Source organism: Patiria miniata, unplaced genomic scaffold (assembly GCF_015706575.1).
Source record: "Patiria miniata isolate m_02_andy unplaced genomic scaffold, ASM1570657v1 HiC_scaffold_2, whole genome shotgun sequence".
NCBI lineage: Eukaryota > Metazoa > Echinodermata > Asteroidea > Valvatida > Asterinidae > Patiria > Patiria miniata.
Window position 1 is genome coordinate 11920450 of NW_024037058.1, and position 13845 is coordinate 11934294.

General features: G+C 39.8%; 1 protein-coding gene across 1 annotated transcript in view; it reads right to left on the reverse strand.

Annotated features, from left to right (window-relative positions):
* LOC119726362 (scavenger receptor cysteine-rich type 1 protein M130-like) overlaps positions 1-1086 on the reverse strand; it is a 47841-nt gene extending 46755 nt beyond the window's left edge. Inside the window, exon 1 of the mRNA XM_038198018.1 lies at positions 927-1086. The gene's annotated coding sequence lies outside the window, so the exon portion shown is untranslated. The remainder of the gene's footprint in view (positions 1-926) is intronic.
* Between the last annotated feature and the right edge of the window lie 12759 nt (positions 1087-13845).

The window sequence follows — 13845 nt, forward strand, 5'->3', positions numbered from 1 at the left end:
ACAATTTGTGAGGTCCAGTGGTTAAAAAATTAAATCCCGAAAATTAAAAGGAAACGATTATCACTGAAACCTGTTAACATGCACGCTAGCTTAAAAAAAAGAAAGAAAGATTAAAAAAGGTATAAAAATCAACCGACGGTTTGCAGGTGGCAGTTGGCAGTTGGATTTTGATGTATATTTAAACGGTACAAGTTTACACTAAAAGTTGAAATCACGTGGATGAAAAGAAAATGCGTCAGTGCTGTAACATAATCATCGGACATTTAATAGTTATTTCACTTTCTAAAACGTTAACCTCGGTGTTAAACAGTATTTCAGTCTGAGCGAATATAAAATCCACCGGTCTGGTCTTTGTTTAGGAGGGGGGGGGGGCTTTATATTGAAGCGATAAACACCGAACGTTTGATGCATTTCACAACAAATTTATTAACTTCTTGGAAAAATTTAAAACATTTGCTAAAAAGGGAACAACTGATGGTTTGTGGATAAAATGTACAAATGTTATACATGTATTCAACGAACTCATGCGTAATCACTTGGTTTTGCTGTCACTTACCTTTTTAAGATTAAATCTTGAAAACACTGCAAGAAGATTTGTTGTTGAAAAGCCTAAAGTAGAAAAAAATACAATGAATTTACTTCTCACATACTGACTACAATAAACATATGATCTCGAATCCGTTTTGTGAGAAATGTCGTTTCGAAACCCCATCAGACAACAAAACATTATCTTGTGTTTGGCTCAAAACAATCTCAAATACAGATTCCTATTTCAAAACACATTCTGAAGAACGCTATACTGGCATTTTTTCCCAATTAACCTCCCGACACCTGTTAATACGCGAATAGGTGTCGGTCGTTTGTTTGTTTCTTAATGGAAATACTAATAAGTTTGTATGAATTTGACATCATCAGGCGAAACCTACATTAACACAGGCGATCGAGATGTTGTTCGACTCCTCTCAAAGAAGGCTCTTGTCCTTGACTGCTTGTCCACGTCCTTCTAATAACGGACTGAGTTGTTTGCAAAACCGCCACGAATGATGTCTAGATGGAAACATCTAGTCATCCTAAACCGGTCCACTCTTTTATAGTCATATAGAGAGCACAAATCCAGGGGCCGAAAAGTACGGGAAATTACAGGAATGCTCAAAATAGGTGCGCCTGTCAATCTTTGCCATCAATCATTTTATCTTGCATTATTTTGCTCCATGCGTGCGTGACCGTTTTGCCAACTGCACTTTCAGTATTGATCCATGTATTTTTGAGAGTGTTTTGTTTTTCCGATTGTAAAGTAAGCTGGGAATTTCCAGATTAGTTACACCAGAAACCATGTAATTGGGTCAGGGTTGTTTTGCGTGTTTTATAAAACAATCAAAGGGAATTATCCATGCTTGGCAAGAGCAGGATTATTTCTGAGAAACATTGTACTGTCTGAGGTATTACATTTATCATTTATATAAAGAAAGAAGAGTAAAAGACCCAACATGGAATCCTGTGTCCAACCCCACAGGTATAATGACTCGACTGGTAGAATTTATAGAGGGAAATGATACATAGTGCTTTCTGTTACACAGATAACTTTCAGTAGTTCCAGGGCTGTCTCGCACACCGTAATTAGAATATTGTGACTTGGCGTTTGTGTTACCATTTCTTGACTTGGCGTTTGTATTTCCATTTTTGAATAACAACAATGGAACATAAACGGGTGTCGCCATTACGGTTTGCGGTTTAAACAAAATTACCCAAATAACCATTGGATCAAGGCGGGAAAGCTATCCAGAGTTGCAATGGTCAAGTGTGGTGGACATCATCTGACACAAATTGGTAGAGATGTTTATTCGGTTTCGGAAAATGCATATGGGTAGTAAATATATTCGTTTGATGTTTCAAAATACATTCTGCTTTAAAATGCATTAGATTGAAAGACACAGTTTATAAAATGTCGTTTCGATTAAAACGCATTTTGCAGCCCAATTGGGCGTGTTCCTGACTGTAATATTCCTTTATCTTGAATCGATAGTGCGGTCGTCTCGTATGCCAGCCGTTCTAACCCCGTCCAGAGCCTAGTAGCTGCTTGGCCTGTCACCATAGTGTTTCATCCCCGCTACGGCCCCGCTGCCCCCCCCCCCCCGACATAAGCAAATAGGGTGTACGCTTTGAGGTTTTGAACTTTACTTCCCTATTACACGAAAAAAAAACATATCATAGAAAAAAGAAAAAAAATGAAACCGAACCTTATGAAAGTTGGACTTTATTTCCCTTTAAAAAAAAATCCTCCAAAGCTGCATATTAGTAAAAAAAAGAAGATAATGTGTGGATTCGAACTCCCATTCTCTCTCTAAAATAATCATCCAAAGCCTCAGATTAGAAAAGAAAAACAATTCGTGACGGGTACAAAACGGTGACATGACCACACACCGCGATGATTCCTCGCGACTGAGCTATCGCACTGCATGCTCGACAAATCCTGGGGAAAAAATATATATACCTGCGTACGTATCATAAAAGCATCGCATATGGCGCATTACAACCATGTATAATGAATAAAGTTTGGGAAAAGATAATTCGCCTACCGCCACGCCCGGCCGTCTCTGTATAGCGATAGCCCGTACTGTTCCCGCTCTGTTTAGTTAGTGATAATATGCTGCGGGTTTGTAATTTATATTTTGCCCCCAAAAGAGAACGTTTGTCCAAAGTTCTCTTTTAATATACAATTTTAAATTTTGATTGGTCATCTTTTGCAAAAAGTCTCAATATATGACTATTCTTATTTTACAAACGTTTCTACATGGATGTCCCAAAAAAGAAACTCAGCGAAACTGGGCAATCAATAATTGTTGTACTTTTTTAATTCCGGCTCAAAAACGATGCCCCGTATACGCTCCTTTGAATACACAAAATTGCATAAGTCAAAGATCATTTTTGGACAATAAGACAACCGACTATGAAAACCATGCGAATGCAACTCTCTCTTTAGGGGTTTTTCGAAATCTTTGCTTCGTCTTCGGCTTCGGCTTTGCTTCCGACTTCTGAATCACTGAGAGGCAAACTAAACAAAAATATTCCAACTTTTGGCTTCACATCAACCGATTGAATGTTCATGAAGCATAACAGGCACCAAAGTATTGCTGGAATTCCAGAAATCGGGGCCTAAAATCTCCCTAAGCCGAAGGCGAAGCCGAAGCCAGTCGTTTCAAAAACGTTCTTAGCCTCATGTTAATTCGGGCTATTCACAATGCAGTGCGCCACCAAGAGTTTGCCACGGAGAGTTCTTTTTCCCAGTGGATTTCGGAGAGATGGTCGACAAATTTGCAGCACGGGACATTTGAAATTGTTAGTTTTTCCGGTCAGTAGTTTCGTATAGCCGCTGTCACACCTTTGCGTTTCCTAATTCCTTATGAGTTCCTTATCAAATTTTGTAATACGCAGCCGTACGCTCAATTAACGTCGAAATGTTTTGATCACTTTGACTTATGTGCGACGCACATCTAGCGTACAAGTAACGAATTCAGCGCATCCATTGCGTATGAGATGCGTATGTATTGCGTATGCAGTGCACAACATTATTTTTCGGGCTGCGAATAGGTCTATATGCAGTGCGCATGCCGAGCGTATTCCGGACGCATCCGACTTATGCCGACCGCATGCTTGACGCACTTCGGAGCGTATTCCCGCCGCATTTCCGCCGCTCGCCGTCCAGCGTGCGTTGCTTCTGCGCTGCAAGTACGCTATGTATACGTCCAATACGGGCGTCACATATATGCTGACAGGGTGCGTCACGAACACATAGCGTACTCGTAACGCGATCGACCGATGCGGGACCGATGCGCTGCGTATTTATAAATTATGACCTGCGTAACAGCGTACGCAGCGTAGTTTTGTGCATGCCCAAAACTATCCTGCGTACTGGGCCGTACCATGCGTATATCTGCGTACATGAAACCTACACAAAACGATAGAGAAGCATATGAGGTGCGTATTGTGCGTACGACTGCGTATGAAAAAAATGTCAATGCGCAACTCATAAGGAATTAGGATACGCAGAAGTGTGACAGGGCCTTAAGCGCATGATCCAAGGATCTGTTTGCCCTTTTCTTTTCTTATTATATCAATATGGTCTTTTTTGTAAGGCGGCAGAACGCTATACTATAATTCATAATATATTAGATCAAGTTGTCTACTGACAATCGTTGATGACTCTCGTATGAACTAAATATCAGGGGATGCAATTAATGAACTCATAACGCAGTTATGTATCATCTACATCAGTTCCGCAGACGTCTGTTCGTACCGGCACAAGCCTAAACCCTGACTGCAGCGCAACAAAGCGCCGGTCTCGTGGTAGCGAGTACACCGAACTAAAAACTGCCTCTACTGCTTGCTCTGTCGAACTGCGAAACATAAGACAGACAGCCTTACTCAAGACACCACGAAAAGGTGTCATTAAACACATAAATGTAAATGTTGGGCGATATAATTCCAACACAGTAAATCTAAATTTGAGACGAGCTTGCGTTTACGGAAACATTTTACTAATGTGGCCACATATACAATACAATAAACACTGATATAATTTGGGTAAATTCCGGACCATCTTTTGGACCTTTTTTATATAATTGTTTTCTTTTGCGAAATAACTAACGAAGGAACTGAAAATAAAAAAGTTGAGTTCAGTGCAATTTGTCTGTTGTTGTAAGATAAGACAGAGTTAAGTTTTTGTCTTATAATACTAAGCTTATCGATTCTGGCCACAACATCTGTTACAAACGTAAACTTTATTTTAATCTTATAGAATTCCGTTTAATGTATCAGTTGTTTGAGATAGACATAATAAACTTAATTGGTCTTAATCTTACAATAATGAGCTTGTCTGATTCTGGCCACAACATCTGTTACAGACGTAAACTGTAATCTTTGGATTCAGTTCAATGTATCAGTTGTTCTGAGATAAGACATCATCAACTTTATTGGTCTTAATCTTACAATAATGAGCTTGTCTGATTCTGACCACAACATCTGTTACAGACGTAAACTGTAATCTTTGGATTCAGTTCAATGTATCAGTTGTTCTGAGATAAGACATAATAAACTTAATTGGTCTTAATCTTACAATAACGAGCTTGTCTGATTCTGGCCACAACATCTGTTACAAACGTAAACTGTAATCTTTGGATTCAGTTTAATGTATCAGTTGTTCTGAGATAAGACATAATAAACTTAATTGGTCTTAATCTTACAATAATGAGCTTGTCTGATTCTGACCACAACATCTGTTACAGACGTAAACTGTAATCTTTGGATTCAGTTCAATGTATCAGTTGTTCTGAGATAAGACATCATCAACTTTATTGGTCTTAATCTTACAATAATGAGCTTGTCTGATTCTGGCAATAATATCTGTAGAAAGGCTTTCCTATTGAAACGTGAACGCAGATTGCATGATCATTTCCGATGTCGAAAAAACAACCTCAAGAAATGACATCGAAAGTTAGCAAGGTCATATGTGACATTAACATTTTTTTTTAAGGTACCAACTTATTTTTTCCCGGGTCTCACTATCAGCCTGTATGAAATTACATCCTGCGGACGAGCTTTGTCAACATATACTTCATAGTTCCTGGTCAAAAATTCGAATTCAAGAGGCTCTGTATAAACATTCATGGGAGGCGAGAGAAGCCGCATTTTATTCGAAATTCAATCCAACACAATTCACATTGAGAAGATAATGACAACACAGATTCTTAAGCCTATCTGGACTTGGATATTCTGGGTCTCCTTGGGACTTGGTTGATGGTTTGAATTTGCAGATGGAATAAGTATAAGCATTTTATTTTTCCTTTTTTTGGGGGGCGGAGTGATCTGATTTAATCAAGGCATTGAAGAGATTTTTGTGCATTGACGATTCATACCCAGTGGGGGGGGGGGGGGGGGGAAGCAGGGGGGCACTTTGCCCCCCCCCCCCCCCCGGCTGATATTTTCGCCAATGTTTTTTTGTCAGCAATGATTTAAATAATGTTTATAGAGTTCTTCTGACATCAATCCCACTAAAGAAAACCTGGTCAACAACCATTCCAATGCGCCGTGAAATGTCCATATAATATGTAGTATGCATAATAATATGCACTTTTGAAAAGCGCCCCCATTTGAAAGAATAGTACCAGTCCCCCCCCCCCTCGCTTTTTGATTTTACGGAGGGCAAGTGTCCGGAGAAAAACAACCATGTCTACATTTGGGCGCGGATGTGCGGTTGCCCCCCCCCCCCGACATCAAAAGCTGGAAACGCTGCTGACTCGTAGCTGTGGTTCTGTGCAAAATAAGAAATAACAAACCCTCCTGACTCGTTGAATGATGTAATACGATCAATGTTTCCTAATCTGTGACTTTATTTGTACTCGTCATACACATTGGTTCCTACCGTTTTTAAAAACTTTCCAACCTCAGGAAAAGTACCAGCAATTTTACTGAGTCGTAATTCAGAAATCATACATCTCAAAGGATCCATAAACCTATATACCAAATGGAAAAAATACTTTCAGGGACAGTCAGTTTGAGAGCATGAACCCCTATCTCCATATTGAAGGACCAAATAGCAGCTTGGGACTAGACTTGACATCAACTCTGTAATTAGTGGATTTAATCGCGTCCGCTGCGCGCGACTGCCAAGCTCTGTGCCGGGGGTACAACGTACCGCATGCTGTCCTAGTAGCGGGGACGCTACGTACATTTTCGACCCCATGCGTGTGCGATCCCATGAGACTGACCATGCCGCGCGGCAGTCCATGACTTTTGCATGAATGTTGTAGCGCTCACGTTGCATGAACGGCGGTGGTATGATGACGGACATAAACCACTGAGTCTAACGACTTCAAGTCTACTTGGGACCAGAATTATCTAGACATTTAAACAAGAGAAATCCAAACAATTTCTGTAGGACGAAATATGCCTGACCAATTATTAGGTAAGTATTTACCTTACCCCAAATGTTTTGTGAAGATTGCCCTTTTCGATTCACGGTGCCCTTCTTCTCACCAACGTTTACCCTCCCATATTAATTTGTAAATAGTGCCCTTTGTTTAACAACTACCCTTTTGTTTTAAACAAGTGCTTTTTTGTGTGAAACAAGTGCCCTTTTTTCAACAGCGCCCATTTACGAAGTGCCCTTTTTAGAATTTCGCGCGACTGTCAGCAATAGGCCTTTTTTTCTGTTTGTAAACATTGCCGCCAATATGTATGGGCTGCCGTAAGCGCATAAATCGAAGCCGTGGTTGACAACATAATTTTCCAAAAACGTCTTCATAACACCATCAACACAAAGTAAAAAGGCATGACGTGTAGGAATTATTTTGTAGCTTTGTTGCAGATATTGTATTTTCAAGTATCAAATGATACTTTGATGATCTGTAATAACTATATTTCATTTTTGCAGTGTTGGACCTTCCATAGTTTTGTTTTGCAGGCCGTGGTTGGCAAAAATGCAGTTTGCCAACCAAGCGCACAAAGGTATATTGTGCCCCCCTGAAAAGCGCCATCTATTGTCCGAAAGTGTGCATGATCGTCCGGTTTTGAACAGCGCCCCCATTGGAAGATGGTACCAGGCCCCTACCGCCTTCAAACTTACTCTCTTGACTGTAAATATGCCCAAAATTGTCAACGCCTGCCAAATCACGATATGTATGCACTCCATTCTTTTGCTATTAAAGCATTCTATGGGCCATGTATTTGAGGGTTTGTAAAAAAGGATAGAAACCGTGATGAGGACTGCGACATTATATATCTGTGAAACTTGGATCGTAATTTGCTCCATTTGGCAATGGAGAGTAAGCGTCATGTTTCCAAATGGCGATGGGCTTCATGACTACTTTTAGGGTTGATCATTTCTGGATTGAATTTTCTACAAAACGTCATAGGATTAACCCGAGTGTTTTTTCTCTTAAAATCTCTTTTTTTTCAGAATAATTTTTACATTTGGAAAATCTCAGCTCATAACATGATTGTAAAATTCATATTTAATGTTTTCAGAAATTTTCGTGAGTTTAGAGGTCGTCTGTAACTTGTTGAAATTATGTGACATTGTTTTCGGCTGATCAACGGGTGCGGAATGGTGCCATCCGTCGTTTGTACGATTTCAGAATAAAATTTTGGTCCCGTACGCATGCGCCAAAAAACTAAGTGGTGGCACTGGTGCACAAGTATTTTGGCATGAACATACGTGTGGTAATATTAAAGGCTTCATGGAAGAAGTTACTATCAATTTAACTTTATGAAAATACTAAGCGCCCTTTTGCTGAAGTTTGTAAGCGCCTCCCCTCAATTTACGGTGAATAACTTCTTAAAGGTGAACGCAGATTGCTTGCTCATTCCTGCTGTCGAAAAACAACCTCAGGAAAAGACATCGAAAGTTTGCAAGGCCATTTGCCAAATTTTAGAAAACTTAAACGAATATTTTTTTCCGGTTCTCACTACCAATCTGTATGAAATGACACCCCACGAACGTGCTTGTCAACACGAACTTCGTAGTTCCTGATTGGAACAGATTTCGAATTTAAGAGGCTTCCTCTGTATCAACAGTCATGGGAGAGGAGCCGCAATTCACTCGAAATTTAATCCAACGAAATTCACATTGAGAAGATAATGACAACACAGATTCTTATTAAAACCTATCTGGACTTTGATATACTGGGTCTCCTCGGGACTGGGATGGGGGTTTCAATTTGCAGATGGGATAAGTATATAAGTCTTTTTTTGGGGGGGGGGTGATGTGATTTAATTAAGAGATTAAAGAAAATAGTGACGATTCATAGCTGCGGTTCGGTGAGAAACAAGGAATAAGAAATTCTCGTGACTCGTTGAATTGTGTAATACGATCAATTTTTTTTTTCTGATTTGGGACTTTATTTGTACATGTCATACACATAGGTTCCTGCCTTTTTGAAACTTTCCAACCTCAGGAAATGTACCAGCAATTTTACTGAGTCGTAATTCAGAAATACATCTCAAAAGATTCATAAACCTATCAAAATTCTCCCCAAACAATCTTTCCGTGATGGTCAGTTTGGGAGCATGAATCTTTGTCTCTACATTGAAGGCCCACAAAGCAGCTTGCGACCAACAATTATCGGAAATTGATAAAAAAAAAGAAGAATTTCAAGCAATTTCTGTGGAAAGAAATATGCCTGTGGCCACTTGGGCTTAGCATGCACACGGCATGTAGAAAGAACATTCTACACATACTTGTGGGATTGGATTAAGGAATGAGACCACTCGAGAAGTTTACTAAACGTGTGCTGCTTCTGTGATGAACATGACCTATTGAACTTATGCATTCTACGCTACGGTCGATTGAGGGCGAAATAACAGATACTACATCAACTTCCAATACCGAGGGGAGCTAATAGTAATAAAGACTAACCACACGAAATGCTATACCTCATACATATTCAGTTGTCGAATTTTCCCTTTGCAGTGCGCACCTAGCCTCGCCATAAAATCTTCGGAAAAACTTGTCCAGCTCACCAGAGAAATACTGCTTAACCTAATAAAAGTTCAGTTCTTTTACAATGTACAGCATTTGGGACACTTTTTTTTTTAGTAGATGAGGCATCTTCATTGTCAACAATATTCTCCAGTTTGGCATCATTGAGCTTTGGAGAAAGGCTGACTTATGTAGGAAACCGTGCCTGAGCAAGGGCGACCTCATTAGTCCTTTGCAATATTATTATGTTGATGACGTATTTTTGGTGACCTTTGTGCTTCCCGCGCAAGGACGGTTTACATTCATCTTCAATAACACGAGAAGCTAGTCCTTAGGTCCATCTTTCACAATTAAATTCGGGATTATTGTATAATTTTGACCATGTTAATATTTTATACATGTAAGTCCAAGATTATTGTTTGTAGGTTCATTGTCTGGTTGAACAATTGTCGAGGTGTTTGCCTTATAGCATATAAATATATTTAGACGAGTGATTTGGCAGCTCCTCGAGATGTATACTTTTCTCGGTCTTTTTCTGGGAGATATCACGGCCACATTTCTGTCTCCGTGTGTCAGCATGGCTTTGCTATGACGGCCATGTATTCTACGGGTAGAGCATTCCCCTAAGAAACCCCCAGTGAGTATAATAATATTATATTTGTAGGGATTATAACAGAAAGTGAAGTTTGCTTAACGTAAAAGTTTCTCACGTCTTTGTGACATGTTGAACGGCCAGTGCGTGTAGTACAGTTACCATGTATTATACACAGTGTGTATTGTATACAGTCGCAGGTGTGCTTTTCTTTACCGAGCTGTTTTATGTTTCGTTTATCCAGGCAATGGGGGTTTTTCATTCTGGTACAACTTGGAGTAAATAAAAGTGCTAATCGTCTAGTTAACTAAAGTCGGCTTCTCAGAGTGACCTTCATTTTGGCTCTGCTGATCATCCTTTTATTCTGCCCCTGGTGCTCGTCCTCTTAAACTAGAGGGCCGGCTTCCTTGTTGCCGTCCCACTACACTTACATTTACGCATGCCGATATGGCGATGTTCGCGCGTGCGTACTACACCCGTGCGACAGTTCGACAATTGCTTCGTAAAACGCATGCGTATTGGACTGTCGCACGGATAATGGAGCGATAAACTACTACGCTTGTGTAGTTTACCCTGTGTGTGAATACTAGTGCACACGATCAATAGACAGCAAAAATAGCGGCTGACACGTGATGGTAAATAGAACATTAAGAATAGACCTAAGACCTAATGACGTAATGGCTCTGTTTACATATGCGCTTTCCTATGGGAGCAAAGTCGTGACGCCAGACAAAGGATGGTCCGTCTACCACATAGGAAAGCGCACATGTAATCAAAGCGTGCCATCATTAGGTCTCAGGCCTATGAAAATGGATCAGGTATAGCAATATTGACTATCCACCGTCGAACCATATGTTATATTTGTATAATTATTAGTTTTCTCGGTGCTGAAAGTTGACAAACAATAGTTCCCTCGGCGAACTTCCAATACCTCCGGGAGCTAATATCGACTATCCAACATTATACAAATATAACATGGTTTGAGGGTGGACAGTAGATATTCGCTTCCCGAGGTATTGGAAGTTGACAAACTAGGAGGGAACTAGTTTGTCAACTTCCAATACGAGGGGAGCTAATATCGACTGTCCACCCGAAATAAACCATGTTATATTTGTTTTACTATACTTCATACATATTCAGTTGCCGATTTTTTTTTTATATATGCACCTTAAACAAAATTCGGGGAAACTTGTACAGCTCACCAAAAGAATATTGTTGCTCAACTTCAATTACTAGTTCGGTTCGTTTGCAATAAAATGCAGTTACTACAGTTGTAAATACAGTTGTTTGTGTACAACTTTCTTTTGTACAGGAGGCATCTTTACACGGTCCATAAATTTTCTCCAGTACGGCATCATTGAGCTCTGGAAATTAACATTTACGCGAACCGTGCAACCATGTATCTCTCCTGGGCGATGTTCGCGCGTGCGTATTGCACCCGTGCGACAGTTCCGCGATTGCTCTGTAGAGCGCATGCGTAGTAGACTGTCGCACGGGTAACCCATGCGACAGTCTACTACGCATGCGTATTTACCCTGTGCGTGAATCCTCGCGCGCGCGTTTGGTAAACAGCAAGAATAACATCTGGCACGTGATAGTGAATTGACCAGTGAGAGTTCGGCTCTCGATCATGAGTGTGTATGAGGTATAGTAACAAACCATGTTATATTTGTATATTGTTTAATCAAAAATTCCCCGTGTGAAGGAAAATTACCTCCATCTTACAGAAGACATTTTCTTTAGATTTTTTGTCATAAGCTGAAATGAATTTCTTCGCTTTGTTTTGTGGATTCTATAGTAGCCACTCCATATCACGATACATCTATGCAGTGTCTGCTACAACGAGCTTCACTTTAATTTTACAGCAAAGAGTGGTTGGGTTGTGCCCGACCACTCAAAAACTTTAAAATGGCAAATGAATATTGAAAATAATGTTCAATGGTTCCATTTGCCATTGCTCATGATGGTGGACAATTCATGATCGACTTGCCGGTAGGTCGGCACAAGGCTCGGCAATCGCAGTGCAACAGAAGTTTGACATGCGTGCACTTAATGAAATTGTGAATGACACGGCTGGAATAATGCAGTATAGCACTGGAGAGGCCCACATGCTGCCAACATTAATTTTAAGGAGTCGTCTGTTGTCTTGTAGTTTCAAATTAATTATAGTATCAGACTGAACTTCTTCCATTGTTTGCAGTTCTATTTCTACATGGTTTTCTTTGTTTCTTGTTTTTTGGGGTTTTTTCTGGCATGTCGGCACAAGGCTGCGCAATCGCATCGCTGACCAGCTACTGACTAATCTGGAACCCAATCACCATGAGACCATCATGCACCTGCAGGCTGAAGAGCAGCAACACCGGAAGTACAAGCTGTGATGACACATTCTAACATGTTCATTACCATAACTAGGACCACAAGAATATTCATTCCCTTTGAGTAATGATTGCAATAAATCAGATGGCTGATTTATTTTTGTCTTACCTAATCGACCTGAAAATTGTCATTATTTATGCAGCCCGGTCCGCATCTTTAAGAAGCAAAAATTGATAAAAATTTGAATTCGCCAGATGAACAGGTTTTTAAGTACCATGACATATTTATTGATCAAAATGACGAGGAGTTGATTATATATTGAAACCATTCCTTACGAATTTAACTTATAATATCCTATGAGAATCTTAAATTTTATATGAATAATTATATTCGATTCTTATAAGCGAGTAAGAATCTTATGGATTGATGATTATATTTTCAAAATGAATTGGCAAGCGGTGGAATCTTTAGAATTTTACCAACAGCTTTAATATAAGTGCACCCATCCATTTATTAACGACAAGGACCTATTGTGTAAGTTTGATAACAATAATGATTGTGAAATATAACTCGATGTTTCTAGAATAACACATAAGCCGTCCGAAATGAGTATTAGTTTTTTGAATATTCATGAGGTCATGATTCTTGTTGTATTTAAAATAATTGTGACAACGTTTTGATCAGAGAGGAATGTGTAAATATGTTGGTATAAGATGCAATTTTGACTGTAGATTCCAAGAACAAAGTATTCACGAGAAGCTAAAGAGAAAGCAAGATATTTTTATAATTACATTCACAAACAATACTGCAAATCAGTTTCTGCTACACGTTGTATTAAAACATGCCTTATATTTTACTAAACTGAATGTGAATGTTTTTATCATGCGTTTTGTTCAAATCGAAAAACAAAATTGAGCAAGAGAAAATTATGATGTAAATTAATCATAAAAGCATACTATGTCTCTTTCTATCCAAAGGCGTGACCTACTACAATTTTATTAATTGAAGTGAAAAGTACATGTGCTTCGGCCATTAGCACTATTGATTGTAAATGCACTTGTTCTTATGTAAGGGCCCTGTCACACTTCTGCGTATCCTAATTCCTTATGAGTTGCGCATTGACATTTTTTTCATACGCAGTCGTACGCACAATACGCACCTCATATGCATCTCTATCGTTTTGTGTAAGTTTTATGTACGCAGGCATACGCATGGTACGGCCCAGTACGCTGGATAGTTTTGGGCATGCACAAAACTATGCTGCGTACGCTGTTACGCAGGTCATAAGTTATAAATACGCAGCGCATCGGTCCCGTATCGGTCGAGCGCGGTACGAGTACGCTATGTGTTCGTGGGGGATAAGCGGTTCATACGCGGTAATACCGCTGACCTCCCGGCACGCACCCCGTCAGCATATGAGCCGCCTATATTGGACGCATACATAGCGTACTTGCAGCGCAGA